Source organism: Dermochelys coriacea, chromosome 25 (genome assembly GCF_009764565.3).
Source record: "Dermochelys coriacea isolate rDerCor1 chromosome 25, rDerCor1.pri.v4, whole genome shotgun sequence".
Classification (NCBI taxonomy): domain Eukaryota; kingdom Metazoa; phylum Chordata; order Testudines; family Dermochelyidae; genus Dermochelys; species Dermochelys coriacea.
Window position 1 is genome coordinate 3,240,823 of NC_050092.1, and position 16,810 is coordinate 3,257,632.

Below are 16,810 nucleotides of genomic sequence, written 5' to 3' on the forward strand. Positions count from 1 at the left end.
AGCACACCCTATTCCTCCTCCTCCTCCCTCCCAGTGCTTGCGCCGCGAAACAGCTGTTTCGCGGCGCAAGCGCTGGGAAGGACGGGGGAGAAGCAGGACTCGGCGGCGCGCTCAGGAGAGGAGGCAGAGGTGATGGGGAGCTGGGGCGGAGAGCTGCTGGTGCGTGCAGAGGACCCACCAATTTTTCCCTGTGGGTGCTCCAGCCCCGGAGTACCCACAGAGTCGGCGCCTATGTGCGCGCGCACACACACACACACACACACACACACACACACTTGGTGTAGAAGGTGGGGAGGTTTCTGATGGTCATTAGCTCCAGGGGGAGTTCATTCCATGTATACACAGCAATGTAAGCCCAGGGTAGTGGGACTTGAGTCAGCTCACCTGTGTCAGGGAACCCTGGTCTTGACTATCTACACTGCATTTTAATCCTAGGCTAAGGATTGTCTAATCTGTGGTCAAACCAAGTGCTCTGACATCCACACTGTGGTGCACAGGCCCAAGTAAAAAAAAAAAAAAACATATTCCAAAGTGCTAGCGCCCCCACCACCTACCAGTGTTGACGCTCTAGCCCAGGGGTGGGCAAACTATGGTCCGTGGGCCAGATCCAGTCCGCCAGCCATTTTAAGATGGCCCTCGAGCTCCTGCTGGGGAATGGGGTATGGGGCTTGCCCCGTTCCAGTGCTCCAGCCAGGGAGCAGGGTCGGGGGCCACTCCACGCGGCTCCCAGAAGCAGCAGCATGGCCCTCCTCCAGCTCCTACGTGTAGGGGCAGCCAGGGAACTCTGCTCTACACACTGCTCCTGCCCCAAGCGCCACCCCTACAGCTCCCCTTGGCCGGGAACCGCAGCCAAGGGGAGCTGCAGGGGCAGCGCCTGCAGACGGGGCAGCGCCTGCAGACGGGGCAGCATGCAGAGCTGCCTGGCTGTGCCTCTGCATAGGAGCCGGAAAAGGGACATGCCATTGCTTCCGGAAGCCACTTCAGGTAAGAGCTGGCTGGAGCCTGCACCCCTGAGCCTCTCCCCATGCCCCAACCCTCTGCCCTGAACCTACTGCCACCCTCTGAACCCCTTGCTCCCAGCCCGGAGTATCCTCTAGCACCCCAAATCCCTCATCCCCAACCCCACCCCAGAGCCTGCACTCCCAGCCAGAGCCTGCATCCCTTTCTGCACCCTAATTCTCTTCCCCATCCCTGATCCCCCTCCCACCCTCTGAACCCCTTAGTCCCAGCCAAGAGCACCCTCTTACACCTCAAACTCCTCATCCCCAGCTGTGACAAAGTGGGAATGTTCTCAATGTTCTCTCTGAATACTGTGTGGGTGCCTCAGTTTCCCATAGGCATTTCTTAAGTATCTAGGGGGTGGATAAGGGTGTGTGATTGTTGCAGAGCCCTAGAGGGCCAGTGTGATGGTGTCTGCACAGAGAATGGCTGACACCCTGTCTCCTGGCAACTGATGGCCTGGGCCCCTCCTCTGCAAAAGTGCCAGCTGAAGGTGTTCGAGAACAAAGAGATGAGGTGGCCTCCTGGCCCAGGAAAGAGACAAAGGCCAGAGGAGGGGCCAGAGAGTTTCAGTTTTGAGCTGGCTGGGAAAATGGAGGGAGGCCCAGATGGGGCTCTGGTCTCCCTGGCCCCACAAGATGAGCCTGACTGAGGGGTCCTTTTTCCTGTACCTACAAGCTCTGTTTTAGACTGTGTTCCTGTCGTCTAATAAACCTTCTGTTCTACTGGCTGGTTGAGAGTCACATCTGAGTGCGGAATTGGGGTGCAGGGCCCTCTGGCTTCCCCAGGACCCCACCTGTGCAGACTCACTGTGGGAAGTGCATGGTGTGAGAAGGGGATGCTGAATGCTCTGAGGTCAGACCCAGGAAGGTCGAAGCTGTATAAGGTGTGAACTTCCTGCCCTGGACACAGTCTGCTCACAGAGAGGAGGCTCCCCCAGTGTCCTGCCTAGCTTCCTATGGAGTAGTTTCAGAGCATTGCTCTGTGACACCAGCCCCACCCCAGAATCTGCACCCCCAGCCGGAGCCTTCACCCCCACACACACACTCTACTCCCCAGCCTGGAGCCCCCTCCCACACCTTGAACTCCTCATTTCTGGCCCCCCCCAGGAGCCCTCACCCCCTCCCACACCCCAACCCCAATTTTGTGAGCATTTATGGCTTGCCATACTATTTCTATTCTCAGATGTGGCCCTCGGGCCAAAAAGTTTGTCCTAGGGCTAAAGCAGGAGTGGGCATGATGCCCGGGGAAAACTCTGCTGCCCACTCTGTTTCCTAGCTGTGCCGATGCTATGGATGGACTCATGAGGCACATTAGGACCCAAACCATATAATGCCTCCTTTGGAGACCATCTCCGTAGAACGACGGCAGGTTGAGAAGGGTTATACTGAACTGCCATCTAATGCGAGAACCCAGCTCTCCAACTCCAGGTAGGGAAATCATAGAATCTCAGGGTTGGAAGGGACCTCAGGAGGTATCTAGTCCAACCCCCTGCTCAAAGCAGGACCAATCCCCAACTAAATCATCCCAGCCAGGGCTTTGTCAAGCCTGACCTTAAAAACTTCTAAGGAAGGAGATTCCACCATCTCCCTAGGTAACACATTCCAGTGCTTCACCACCCTCCTAGTGAAAACGTTTTTCCTAATATCCAACCTAAACCTCCCCCACTGCAACTTGAGACCATTACTCCTTGTTCTGTCATCTGCCACCACTGAGAATAGTCTAGATCCATCTTCTTTGGAACCCCCTTTCAGGTAGCTGAAAGCAGCCATCAAATCCCCCCTCATTCTTCTCTTCCGCGGACTAAACAATCCCAGTTCCCTCAGCCTTTCCTCATAAGTCAGGTGTTCCAGCCCCCTAATCATTTTTGTTGCCCTCCGCTGGACTCTTTCCAATTTTTCCACATCCTTCTTGTAGTGTGGGGCTCAAAACTGGACACAGTACTCCAGATGAGGCCTCACCAATGTCTAATAGAGGGGAACGATCACATCCCTTGATCTGCTGGCAATGCCCCTACTTATACAGCCCAAAATACTATTGGCCTTCTTGGCAACAAGGGCACACTGACTCATATCCAGCTTCTCATCCACTGTAACCCCTAGGTCCTTTTCTGCAGAACTGCTGCCGAGCCATTTGGTCCCTAGTCTGTAGCGGTGCATGGGATTCTTCCATCCTAAGTGCAGGACTCTGCACTTGTCCTTGTTGAACCTCATCAGATTTCTTTTGGCCCAATCCTCTAAATTTGTCTAGGTCCCTCTGTATCCTATTCCTACCCTCCAGCGTATCTACCTCTCCTCCCAGTTTAGTGTCATCTGCAAACTTGCTGAGGGTGCAATCCACGCCATCCTCCAAATCTTTATGAGGATATTGAACAAAACCGGCCTGAGGACCGACCGTTGGGGCACTCCATTTGATACCGGCTGCGAACTAGACATGGAGCCATTGATCACTACCCATTGAGCCCGACGATCTAGCCAGCTTTCTATCCACCTTGCCCCTGTGCCCCTGCTCTGAGGAGAAGGGCCATCAAACTATTACAATGAAACTCTGCTATTCTTCATTTGTAACCTGGGCTGTTCAACAAAGGGGTTTGGGTTGGTTGGTTTTTTATTTATTTTTGTCTGTTGTGAAGTTTGACATAAAATATAGGTTTTCAAGTGTGGAGTGGTGAAATGTGACTCCAGGGCATGGTGTGCAGTGTGCTGCTGCCTCCACTGCAAGAGGAGCGGGAACAGGGAGCATGCTCAGCCCGGCAGTAATGGTGCATGTGGCCACTGCACTGGCTGCCTGCAGCACTGCTTGTCTGCTGCCGGGAACTCTGGGATACATCTAGAGGACTTCTGGGACCTGAGTCAAGCCAGGGCCATGTGCACACAGGAAAGTAATAGGGCTCAGATCCTAGGACCCAGTTCAACACAGCTTGGGCCCTCCAGCCCTGCAGGTTCCTGGGAGCCTGGCTCCGAGCCCTAGGTTAGAGCATTTACAGTGTGGACACAAGGTGGGTTTGGCTTGAGCCCGGGCTCACGCTGCTGTGTAGAATTACCCTAAACTCCGTCTCTTAGACATGGCCAATTCCCCTGCTTGTCTAGCGTCCTGTCTCTGAAAGGGGAAGATAGGATGCGCTCGAGGAAGGTGCAAGACACCTAACCATTGGGGAAGTCATCCCAAACACCTGTGAAGGATCACAGATCTTGCATCCATGCATGCATCAAGTCAGGACTTGGGCCATGACCTCCACCCAACAGCTACCAGAGTAACCGCTGCTTCCGGGAGCTGCTCTTGAGTAAGAGCCTATGGAGCCTGCACCCTGATCCCCTCGTGCACTCCCCCCCCTGCCCAAACCCCAGTCCTGATCCCCCTACCATCTTCTGAACCCCTGATCCCAGCCCAGAGCACCCTCCTGCACCCCAAACTCCTCATCCCCAGAGCCTGCACCCCCAGCCAGAGCCCCCCGGTGCCCCAATCTCCTGCTCCAGCCCAGAGCCCCCTCCAGCACCCTGAACTCCTCGTTTCTGGCCCCACCCCAGAGTCTGCACCCCCAGCTAGAGTCCTCACTGCCTCCTGCACCCCAATCCCAATTTCATGAGCTTTCATGGCCCGCCATATAATTTTCATGCCCAGATGTGGCCCTCGGGGCAAAAAGCTTGCCCACCCCTAATCTAAGACATGAAATTCAAATCTGTCCCAAAAAGCTAAATTTGCTGTAATCTGTTTAAAGCAAAACTGCTGGGAATTTGGCAAGCTGTTGGCATATAGATTTAAGCAAAAAGCTAACAGAAAGAAGATTGCTACTATGACAAATAGCAACAATAAATTATATACAACACAGTCAGATATTAAAATAATTTCAACAGTTTTATGTAGCTGATGAGGGAATCAGTAAAGATAACCTAGATAACTTTCTAGTGGACTGTCTCTGCCACAGAACTCGGACTCTCAGAAGGAACTTTTAGATGCTTCTCTAGAAATCACAGAACTGACTCAAGCTATAACAGAAATAAAGGGTGGAAAGACTCCTGGTGCAGATGGGTTCCCAACTAAATTTTACAAAATGTTATCTGAAATTTTAACACCTAGATTTTTGAATATGTTCAGTGAGGCCTAGGATGAGCTAACCCTCCCACCTACTCTTAAAGAAGCTGTAATTTCTGTTATTCCTAACCTGGGAAAGACCTTGAACTATATAGTAATTACAGGCCAATTTCTTTAATCAATTGTAATGCTGAAATTTTAGCTAAAGTTCTTGCTGTATGAGAGAACTTTGTCCAGTCCCATATTATACACATAAATCAGGTAGGTTTACTTTATAATAGACTAGGCTCAGATAATTTGCATCAACTGATTGATATTATTGCCCTTAGGTGTCATTTCTTTACACACTGTAAAGGCCTTTGACTACATAGTCTGGGACTTTCTTTTTCCTATGTTAGCAAAATTTGGATTTGGTGGCCCATGTATTGCTTGGATTAATCTTTTATATTCTAATCCAATTTCCAGGGTAATTACCAATGGTATTATTTCTACCCCATTTACATTACAGAATGATACAAGGCATGGCTACCACCTTCCTCCTCAGTTTGATTTAGCTCTAAAACCTTTAGCCATTGTCATCCGAGCTAATCAATATATTCATGGGATCAAGGTGGGCCGAAAAGAGCACAAAATTATGCTCTGTGCATGATGCTCTTGTATTTGTGTCTAAGCCTGAGGTTACCATTACTAACCTTCTAACCACTATTAATAAGTCTGGATTCCTCAGGATATAAAATTAATTGGGGAAAATCAGAAATCTTAGGCATTAACAAATATGCTCACAAAGGCCTTTCCTCAAATTGGGAATTTCAAGGGCAATCATTTTATATGAAATATTTAAGAATACCAATTCTCAAAACTATCCAGGACATTCCTAAGAGAAATACAGATCCAATTAATGCCCAAGTGGCTGACAATTTGGGGAGATAGAGTGTGTTAACCTTCAGTTTGTTTATTGGATACAATTAATATACTCAAAAAGAAAAGGAGTACTTGTGGCACCTTAGAGACTAACAAATTTATTAGAGCATAAGCTTTCGTGAGCTACAGCTCACTTCATCGGATGCATTTGGTGGAAAAAACAGAGGAGAGATTTATATACACACACACACAGAGAACATGAAACAATGGGTTTATCATACACACTGTAAGGAGAGTGATCACTTAAGATAAGCCATCACCAGCAGCAGGGGGTGGAAAGGAGGAAAACCTTTCATGGTGACAAGCAAGGTAGGCTAATTCCAGCAGTTAACAAGAATATCAGAGGAACAGTGGGGGGTGGGGTGGGAGGGAGAAATACCATGGGGAAATAGTTTTACTTTGTGTAATGACTCATCCATTCCCAGTCTCTATTCAAGCCTAAGTTAATTGTATCCAGTTTGCAAATTAATTCCAATTCAGCAGTCTCTCGTTGGAGTCATAGAGTAATAATCAAAAAGGCTGACAAAGGAGGTGCTGTCGTCATCATGAATAGGTCGGAGTATGAACAAGAGGCTACTAGGCAGCTCTCCAACACCACTTTCTACAAGCCATTACCCTCTGATCCCACTGAGAGTTACCAAAAGAAACTACAGCATTTGCTCAAGAAACTCCCTGAAAAAGCACAAGAACAAATCCGCACAGACACACCCCTGGAGTCCCGACCTGGGGTATTCTATCTGCTACCCAAGATCCATAAACCTGGAAATCCTGGACGCCCCATCATCTCAGGCATTGGCACCCTGACAGCAGGATTGTCTGGCTATGTAGACTCCCTCCTCAGGCCCTTCGTTACCAGCACTCCCAGCTATCTTCGAGACACCACCGATTTCCTGAGGAAACTACAGTCCATTGGTGATCTTCCTAAAAACACCATCCTAGCCACTATGGATGTAGAAGCCCTCTACACCAACATTCCACACAAAGATGGACTACGAGCCGTCAGGAACAGTATCTCCGATACTGTCACGGCTAACCTGGTGGCTGAACTTTGACTTTGTCCTGACCCATAACTATTTCACATTTGGTGACAATGTATACCTTCAAATCAGCGGCACTGCGATGGGTACCCGCATGGCCCCACAGTATGCCAACATTTTTATGGCTGACTTAGAACAACGCTTCCTCAGCTCTCGTCCCCTAATGTCCCTACTCTACTTGCGCTACATTGATGACATCTTCATCATCTGGACCCATGGAAAAGAAGCTCTTGAGGAATTCCACCATGATTTCAACAATTTCCATCCCACCATCAACCTCAGCCTGGACCAGTCCACACAAGAGATCCACTTCCTGGACACTACGGTGCTAATAAGCGATGGTCACATAAACAACACCCTAATCGGAAAACTACTGACCGCTATTCCTACCTACATGCTCTAGCTTTCATCCAGATCATACACTCGATCCATGTCTACAAGCCAAGCGCTACGATATAACCGCATTTGCTCCAACCCTCAGACAGAGAAAAACCTACAAGATCTTATCATGCATTCCTACAAACAGTACACCTGATGAGTGAAGAAACAGATTGACAGAGCCAGAAGAGTACCAAGAAGTCACCTACTACAGGACAGGCCCAACAAAGAAAAAAACAAAGCCACTAGCCATCACTTCAGCCCCACTAAAACCTCTCCAACGCATCATCAAGGATCTACAACCTATGAAGGACGAGCCATAACTCTCACAGATCTTGGGAGACAGACAGTCCTTGATAAGACAGCCCCCAATCTGAAGCAAATACTCACCAGCAACCAACACCACACAAACAGAACCACTAACCCAGGAATATCCTTGCAACAAAGACGTTGCAACTCTGTCACATATCTATCAGGGGATACCATCATAGGGCCTAATCACATCAGCCACACTATCAGAGGCTCGTTCACCTGCGCATATACCAATGTGATATATGCCATCATGTGCCAGCAATGCCCCTCAGTGTACATTGGCCAAACTGGACAGTCTCTACGTAAAAGAATGAATGGACATAAATCAGACGTAAAGAATTATAACATTCAAAAACCAGTTGGAGAACACTTCAATCTCTCTGGTCACTCGATCACAGATCTTAGAGTGGCTATCCTTCAACAAAAAAGCTTCAAAAACAGACCCAAGGAGAGACTGCTGAATTGGAATTAATTTGCAAACTGGATACAATTAACTTAGGCTTGAATAGAGACTGGGAATGGATGAGTCATTACACAAAGTAAAACTATTTCCCCATGGTATTTCTCCCTCCCACCCCACCCCCCACTGTTCCTCTGATATTCTTGTTAACTGCTGGAATTAGCCTACCTTGCTTGTCACCATGAAAGGTTTTCCTCCTTTCCACCCCCTGCTGCTGGTGATGGCTTATCTTAAGTGATCACTCTCCTTACAGTGTGTATGATAAACCCATTGTTTAATGTTCTCTGTGTGTGTGTGTGTATATAAATCTCTCCTCTGTTTTTTCCACCAAATGCATCCGATGAAGTGAGCTGTAGCTCACGAAAGCTTATGCTCTAATAAATTTGTTAGTCTCTAAGGTGCCACCGGTACTCCTTTTCTTTTTGCGAATTCCCTTGGAGTTACATTAGCTCATATGTTTTGGGAGTGCCCCTGTATTAAGAATTTCTGGTATGAGGTGAGTCAAAGGACCAATTTGATATTGTATGCTAAATTGGAGCCCTCCCACTTAAGTTTCATTCTTGTATATATTCCGGATAGCTGGAGATTACCTGGTAACAAGGCAGCATGGTTCCAATGTGCATCTCTGATTGCTAAAAAGTTAATCCTTCAAAAATGGTCAATCCCCACCAAATATTGATGCCTGGCTCAGTGATACAGCTGACCTTGCAGCTAATGAACAACTGGCATTCTGCAGAAACGGTATGCCTGAAAAATTCAAAACAATTTGGAATGGCTCTTTAAGAGGTCTATGATTAATGTATACTCTGAAGATAGATATATTACTTCCCCGCTTTTATCCTAACCGTCTTTACTTTGGTATTATGTTGAATCTGGTGTTTTGGTATATCTGTTGTACTTGAAAAATGAATACAAAATTATAAATAAAAACAAACCAACAAGATGGTTCTTATTGCCTGCATGAAAATCCACAGGCAAGTTCCTGGGAGAAGAGCCATGGATGAGATGTGCATGCAATCAGTAACAGGTGGTGCCAAGGTGAGAAACATGATCATACAGGTCAACAAAAGGATGAACCACCAGTTCTTTACCAAAAAGGATTCCAGTTATTCCTACAGGAGTCAGTCCTGTCTGTATCTATTATGCATAGTTTAACAATTATCTGGAGTCCTGGTATCTGTTCTGAGCTCACGTGCACTGTACAGTCCTTATCAACTTTCATGATCTGACCACCACATGGAACAGTGAGAAGGATCTCAGAGACACTTAATTTCTAGGGAGCCCTGGGGATTTTCTTCCCAGGCCCTATACAGAAGTATTTCATTTCTATTCTAGTCTCTGCCATCAAGACATGAAGCCCTATTTGCTTCAAGGACTTTTCATAGAATCCATGGCCAGAAGGGACCATTGTGATCATCTAGTCTGATCTCCTGTATAACACAGGCCAGAGAATTGCACCAAAATAATTCCTAGCAAGACAAATATCCAATCTTGATTTAAAGAAAAGGAGTACTTGTGGCACCTTAGAGACTAACAAATTTATTAGAGCATAAGCTTTCGTGAGCTACAGCTCACTTCATCGGATGCATTTGGAATCCACCATGAGTCTTGGTAAATTGTACCAATGGTTAATCACCATCGCTGCTAACTGTTTATGCCTTATTTCCAGTCTGAATATGTTTAGCTTCAATTTCCAGCCGCTTAAATGCTCTGTCCCCAGGTTGGGGATGCATGCAAGATACAAAAACACAGTTGCTGGAATACATACAATTAAAGACTATTCCACTAAGGTAACAGACCCATACATCATCAGGATGTTCTTTGGGAGGGATCTCATCTTTTCTTTTCAGACCCCACTTACAGTCCTACAGAGTCTCTTCACCCAAACAATTGTAATGTATTATTTTCCCTTCTACAGGACCTGGTTCTATTTTCATGTCTGCTGCTAACTCGCTGCATGACCTGGGTCAAACTGTTCTCTCTCTCTCTCTGTGCGCGCTCATTTTCCCATCTGTACAATAGGGATAAGGACCAGCAGTGATGTAGCCTCGCTGTTATTAGCGCATTCCATCCCACAGCTCTCATAGCACTTTACAAACATGAAGATTTTAAGTCTCATTAAATCCTTGTGAAGTAAGCCATTGTTTTATCCCCATTTTACAGACAGGGAAATTGAGGCACAGAGCAAGTTTCACAACCTGTTTATGGCAGAGCCAAAGCTAGAACCCAGATCACCCAGTCTGACACATTAGCCACAAAGCCAGTTTTGTCCCTGCTTTTGTCAGTGAGAACATTCCATAGTGTTTGATATTCTGTGGGGCTACATTTCTTAGGGCAACCGGCAGGGGGCATTTTTGTTTTGGTTGCTACTCTTCAGCAGACCTTTTATTTCCATACTGCAAGATCCCTGCTGCGCTAGTCATCACCGTGTGTGCGATGGCACGTCTACCTTGGGAGAGACGCACAGTGCAGACAGGCACAGTGAAAAAGCCAGTTTGGGTACCAATTTATACAGAAGCCCGACTTCAAAAGAAACACACACCAGAACATTCGGACTAAAAGCTCTAGAATCCCAGCCTTGCAGCTCTCGCCATCACAGAGCCACGAGCCTTCTCAGTGGGGCGGCAACTGCTCGGAAAGCCAAGATGTGCAAAGAGGAGAGGGATAAATTAAGGGAGGGGGCAGCTGCACTCTAGACAGAATCATCTTTTCACAGACGGAGTCACAAAGGCAGCATTGTCTGGTGGCTAGAGCAGGAGCCTGGGGTCAGGACTTCTGCACTAGTTCCCTTTCTGCCCATGACCTTGGGCAAGTTGGCCACACGGAGGGCAAGTATCTCCCCCCTGTAAAATGGGGCGGGGAGGCTTTGTAAAGCACTGGATCATCAAAGAGAGGAGCCATAGAAGCAGACTGTTGTGTTTAAAAACAAAAAAAGAAGGTGTAGGCAGGGCCAAATCCTGCGAGGCTGGGCCCTGGGCACCTCTGTTCTAACCCCAGCATAGGGCCAGGATTCAACTCCAGAGAGAGGCCGCAGAGCAGATTCCTAGGCTAGGACTGCAGAAGGAGTGCAGGAATTCCCCAGAATCCCCCTGCCTTATGGGGAGCTGGGCCCTCCCCGCCTGTGGCTAGAGGTGGACTGGAACCAGAGAGAGAGCACAGTGGGGAGTGGCACAGGGAAAGATTGCTTACTGACTGAGCCCAGCTGCTTAGACACCTGCTGAAGCAGATGCAATCAACAGGCTCCTAGCCTAGGTCTGAACTGGTTGCAGTCTTTGACCCGAAACTCCTCTGCGGGGCGGGACAGTGGGCGTTAAAACAGACTAGTTTTACTGGCATCAGGGAGGCAATCAGAGCCATCCTGAATTCTCCACCCTGCTACATTGCCCAAGGTGAGGAGCAGTTTCTATTGCCCCTAGCCCCAGCTCTCTCCTTTATTGGCTGCCTGGCACAGGGAGTTCTGAGAGGCCTAGTGCAAAGATAAACCGAGTAGTTTTGAGGAAGGGAGGCGCGGAGGAGAACACACATGCAGTCCCCAGGAAAGGGCTCGCTACTATCACTGCACATGGGAGTGTCCAAGTGAGGGACTCAGAAGAGGTGACAGCCAGATTGCTAGCTCTAGTAAGTGCACATTTACCTCAAAACACTACCATTACCCCTTACTAATGACCTGCAGCCCCCCTCCCCTAGTCCAGCCTTGGCCTCCCCACCCCCACTGTTCTGCCAGGGCCCTTGAGAAAGGATCTGCAGCCTCTCCCCTGCAATTCCCCTTGAACCTCCCCACTTTTGCACTCTGAGGAGCAAGATTACAGGAGCAATTCAAGTGCCTGCACAGGTTTGCTTCTGCCTTGATGGAATTTTGCTCCACCCTTGGGGCACTTAAACACTAGCCTAGCTGTGGTGCGTGTGCCCATATTAAGGGAGAGAAGACACCCAATCAAACAGCCAGAGAAGCTGGTTTGGCAGGTTTCATTGCAGAAACCATCCCCACACTCTCAGCCTGCTAAATCAAGCAGTATCTTGAAAACACGGACCATAGCCCTGGCCTGGCTAGGGTATGGGAACAGTTTGTACAGTGCAACCCTGTATGTGATGGAACCACTTCAAGCCAGGGAGTGTGGCAGCCCCCCTTCCCCAGCCCCCCTAGTTCCAGCACCTATGGGCCTGACTCCAATTGCAGCCCATGGCACAGGGCTACTACAGAAGGGAGCAGACAGCAGCAGCCCAGTATTTTGTCATTGTGCTTTAAGCACTGACTGAGCATAGACCCCGACAGCTCACAGTGTAAACAACCACAATTGTGGGGAAACTAGAGGGAGGGAGGGTCTGGTCTTAGGGCGTCTCTTAAAATCCACCAATTCATGGTGCCTTTCCCACCAGTCTCTGAGTGCATCCGATGAAGTGAGCTGTAGCTCACGAAAGCTTATGCTCAAATAAATTTGTTAGCTTCTAAGGTGCCACAAGTACTCCTTTTCTTTTTGCGAATACAGACTAACACAGCTGCTACTTGAAACCTGTTATAAGCTGGGAAGCAACTGGTCACCTCCTCACATTCCAAACTAGTCACGTTGAAATAAGGTGCTATTGGGCTGTTAGGCGTTATCAGGACAGGATTGTATTCCTATCTCCTCCAGAGAAAGGGAAGTGCCTAGAAAATGTAAAAGGAAACTTAGTTTGATAGCATCCTGTCTGGCAAGAACTCACTTATCAATAGCTGAGATATGAAATCCTCAGTTCTGTATTGTTTTGTCATTATAGTTCCCACTTGGCTATTGTTTATTTGCATGGTCTCTGTCTGGTTCTGTGATTGTTTCCATTTGCTGTATAATTAATTTTGCTGGGTGAAAAACTAATTAAGGTGGTGGGATATAATTGGTTAAATAATCATGTTACAATATGTTAGGATTGGTTAGTTAAATTTCAGTAAAATGATTGGTTAAGGTATAGCTAAACAGAACTCAAGTTTTACTGTATAGTCTGTAGTCAATCAGGAAGTAAGGGGGGGAATTGGAATCATGTTTTGCTAAGGAGGGGGAAATGGGAACGGGGAATGGGGGTGGGGAAACTGGAATTATGTTTTGCTAAGGGGGGAAATGGGAACAGGGACACAGGTGTAAGGCTCTGTGGTGTCAGAGCTGGGAAGGGGGACACTAAGGAAGGAAACTGGAATCATGCTTGCTGGAAGTTCACCCCAATAAACATTGAATTGTTTGCACTTTTGGGCTTCAGGTATTGTTGCTCTCTGTTCATGCGAGAAGGACCAGGGAAGTAAGCAGTGAAGGAATAAGCCCCTTAACAGTGAGTTTCCTTTACAAAATTGCCATTAGAGATGGGTTCCAATTGCAAAATTCAGTTCTAGAGCTGCCCTCCCTCAGTTTAGCACTTGAAGTCTGATTCTTTAAGAAGCACCTATAAAAGTCAATAGGAATTTTTTAACATTGCTCTCCCATTCCAGGGGAGCTCTAAGTACTTCCGGACACATCCGTCCCTTGGAAGCACTACAGCAGGGACTGAAAGGCACTTCTATTGCCTCTCCTGGCTTCCAGGGTGGTGTGCAGACAAAATGGGGAAGACTGTACTTTTTCCAACTCAAAAAGTAGGTTGTTTTTCAGCTGTGGACTAGCATTGAGGAATTCCCTCTCCCTCCACCACAACCCAGTTAAATCAAAGCCACAGTTTCACCACATTAAACACTCACCTTCGGGGAATGGGAGGTGTTTGCTCCTCAACAACAGAGAAATTCACTGGGATTCAGCCACACATAGAGATAACTCCCTGGTGTGCCCTACCAGGAATAAAACAACTTTCCACTCCCCAGGTAGAGCCTGTTTGAAATATGCAGCAGCAGCTTTCATTTCAGGGCGGCTCGCTTAACCCTGTGTGGGCCAGACACTGAAAGGCAAACAGAGGGCGAAAGAAAAGTAACTTTGGGGAAACGGGACTTGGGCAATTAAACCTTTGGGAAACAGGACTTGGGCAATTATGCTGGCAATTAAACATACAGGAAGACTGAGAGGAGGCCAGAAAATACTCCTTATACCTGGGGGAACCCTAAAAAATTAATGGGTAGGAGAGACAAGTCTCAGTATCGCAAGGGGATGGGGCTGATCTAAAACAGCCTTGCACATTTCTTTCTCACCCTCCCCTGCTCACCTGGGAGGGGTGTTTCTTCCTTAGCATCTCCCTAGCAAGGATAGGTGAGAGGCTGGGGGCTTGGGCTGGGAAATTGGCATGGCATTTTTGCAAGGGGGATCAAACAGCTCTTTCCTCCTTAGCCTGTTATGACTCTGGGGTTTCAAGGGAACCTTCCCACCTGCATTAGTACCTGCTGGCCAAGGTGGGCAAGATGCATCTCAGTCAGCCAGAGGGGTCCCTATTGAGCAATGAGAGTCCCCCTCACCTGCATCCCCAGGGCCTTCTCTTCTGCAGCACCCGGAAGCAAAAAAGAGTGGGGCATTCTCTCCCCTGTGCTGACTAGCTGCTAGCTCCAATCCCCACCTGCCCTGCATGCTCCAACCCCCATCTCCCCTACCCACTTCTATGTCCCCCCTCCCTCCCTTGTCTCCTCATCTAGCAAATCCCCTTGCACCCATGAAAGTCCTTCTGAAGGATTAAACAAAACACGCAGCACTCAGTGACATTTACACCTGTTGCTCTGCTCATCTGTTACTCCCCCTTCCCTCCTTGGGTCTGGTCTGTTTTGGCTGGAAACTCTGCAGGGAAGGGACTCCCTAGTACTCTGGCTGGCCAGCGCCTGGCACAATGGAGCCCCATCCTCAACTGGCCCTGAGCTGAATAGCTGTTACCATAATACAAATAATAAAGAACAATAAGAATTGCCCTACTCCCCTCTCCCTGGGGCCAATGCAGAACAATATCACTAAGCCACGGGGCTGGGCTGCTGGTTTTTCTTCACTGAATTCAGTAGAGCAGTGCTTGCCTGCACCAGTGTGGAATTTGGCCCATTTGCCATCCCTAACCAGGCCAACAGTCCAAATCCTGCTGTGTGTCCCTAGGACTGTGGTCAATGTTTGATGTTATAGAGGAGGGCATAAAAGTCACCTTAGACAGCAGCCTGATTGCACAATGCTGAACAAGGAGAAAAAATTCTTCCCTAACGTCAGCAGTGATCGGCTTCATTCCATCCCAGCGCGCGAGACAGGATTACGCTATAATCTTAGCCTGCAGGGCCACCAATTTTATCCCTGCTCATGGAACTGTTCATCTCTTTGTTTGATATCAAGCACAGTCTAGTGGTGTGAACACAAGATGAGGAGGGAGGAACATCTCAGCTCTAATCACATCTCCGACCAGGATTCTCTCTGGGGACCAAGGCCCAGAAGTTCCAGCTTCCTGGGCTGTGAAATGGAGATAACAATATTTTTGTCTGATGGGGGGTTGTGAGGATTCGTTGGTCAATGTCTGCATAGCACTTTGAAGATGTCAAATGATACAGAAGGCTAAATATTCTCAGTGTAATAGCTACAGTGTTTGACTCCACATTATGCAGCTGCATAGGTGTTGTCTTGGGAATCAGGTTTCCATTGCTTTGAGAATAATGGTGAACTAACACTGTCATTCAGGTGCTGTTTCCTTAAAGCACTGATCCTTTCAAATTACAGACCAACTGCCAATGGGCTTTTTCTCTTCCCCCTCAACCCACAGACCAGATCTCTTCTGAGCTGTAGATATCTCACTTAACCCATCTGATATTAGTAAGGGGCTATTTTTAAACAAGCAGATGATTGCCTAGCAAGTGCAAATCTCCTCCCTGGAGATCCAAATAAAACTGAACAGTGGCAGAGGCAGTTCAACACTGCAAGTACCTGGCTCTCCCAGTGAGGAATCTTTTGACAGTCCCTGAGTAACAGGTAACTTCCATATGCCTTCCAAGATTAAACAAACACAGCTGAACACTGATCTAATAGATTATGCATATCATGGTGACTGATACTTAGATGGCACTTTCCAGCAGAGTATCTCAAAGCTCTTTATAAAAGTATGTATGATAATTCCCATTTTACACATGGAGAAACTGATGAACATATAGGTTAAGTGACCTGGCTACGGTCAAACAGCAAGTCAGTAGCAGAATCAGGTCTCCTGATTCCCTTCATTCCCCAGACCATGCTGCAGCCCATGTCTCCCGATTCCCAGTGCATGAACCACTATACTCCCTTCCTCCCTTAATCAAATCTGTATAATCAAAGAATAATTGAAGGCACAAGACCATAGGGGAGCTTTTCCCACCCAGGTGCCATATTGGCATGCTAGGTAATATTTACTTAGAACAAGCTGGGGTGTTCCTGTTGTGGAATCTATCTAGGGCCCTGATTCTGCAAACACTCACATGCTTAACTTTACTAGCACAAGTACTTCCACTGACATCCATGGAACGACTAACAGCAGTGAAATCAAGTATGTGTGTAAGTGTTTGTAGGATGGGGGCCTCGGTCTCTATAGAATAAGGCTGCACTACACCTTATTCTTCCTGGCCCCCAATTGTACATAAGGGTTTACAGTATATCCATCAAGGAATACAGGAGCTAATTAGGAAGTACTTAAAAGTTTTATGCTGCTTAAAACTGAGCAAGTATGATGGGTGCTCACCAGTGGCGGATTAATGATTTTGCCGCCCCGCCCCCAGCCAGTAGCTCACCTCCGCTCCGCCTCC

At 47.7% G+C, this 16,810-nt stretch overlaps 1 protein-coding gene across 1 annotated transcript in view; it reads right to left on the minus strand.

The window, feature by feature from the left end:
- Positions 1–13,986, minus strand: part of TJP3 (tight junction protein 3) — a 61,225-nt gene extending 47,239 nt beyond the window's left edge. The window contains exon 1 of the mRNA XM_038383877.2: positions 13,835–13,986. The gene's annotated coding sequence lies outside the window, so the exon portion shown is untranslated. The remainder of the gene's footprint in view (positions 1–13,834) is intronic.
- Between the last annotated feature and the right edge of the window lie 2,824 nt (positions 13,987–16,810).